We start from the raw sequence: 333 nt of genomic DNA, 5'->3' as shown, positions 1-333 counted from the left end.
GCCCGGGGGGGCCCAGGCTGACCCTCCCCCGCGGCTGCTGCAATTTCCTGCCCTCGGTGACAGCAGGCAGCGCTTTCCCAACAGCGGGGACAGGAAGGGCCGTGGTGAGGCAACGCCGGGCATGGGGCAAAACCCCCCGGGAGATGTGATGATCTGAGAACGGTCTCAGCCCGGTTCGGTCTCAGCCCATCCTGGGGGCAGCCAAGCCCCCTTCTGCCATCTGTCCCTGTGCGCTGGCACCCGGTGAATCCCTGGGAAAGCGGGCAGGGGCAGGGCCAGTCCTGAGCAAACACGCTGGGCAAACACGGGCCGCGGGCAGGGCTGGCCTGGCAC

General features: G+C 69.1%; 1 protein-coding gene across 1 annotated transcript in view; it reads left to right on the top strand.

The window, feature by feature from the left end:
• The window catches only part of SYTL1 (synaptotagmin like 1), an 11,764-nt gene that overhangs the window by 6,297 nt on the left and 5,134 nt on the right, over positions 1 to 333 (top strand). The window lies entirely within an intron of this gene.

The sequence above is a fragment of the Corvus brachyrhynchos genome, unplaced genomic scaffold (genome assembly GCF_000691975.1).
Source record: "Corvus brachyrhynchos isolate BGI_N302 unplaced genomic scaffold, ASM69197v1 scaffold65, whole genome shotgun sequence".
NCBI lineage: Eukaryota > Metazoa > Chordata > Aves > Passeriformes > Corvidae > Corvus > Corvus brachyrhynchos.
This window is presented reverse-complemented; position numbering and strand designations above follow the sequence as displayed.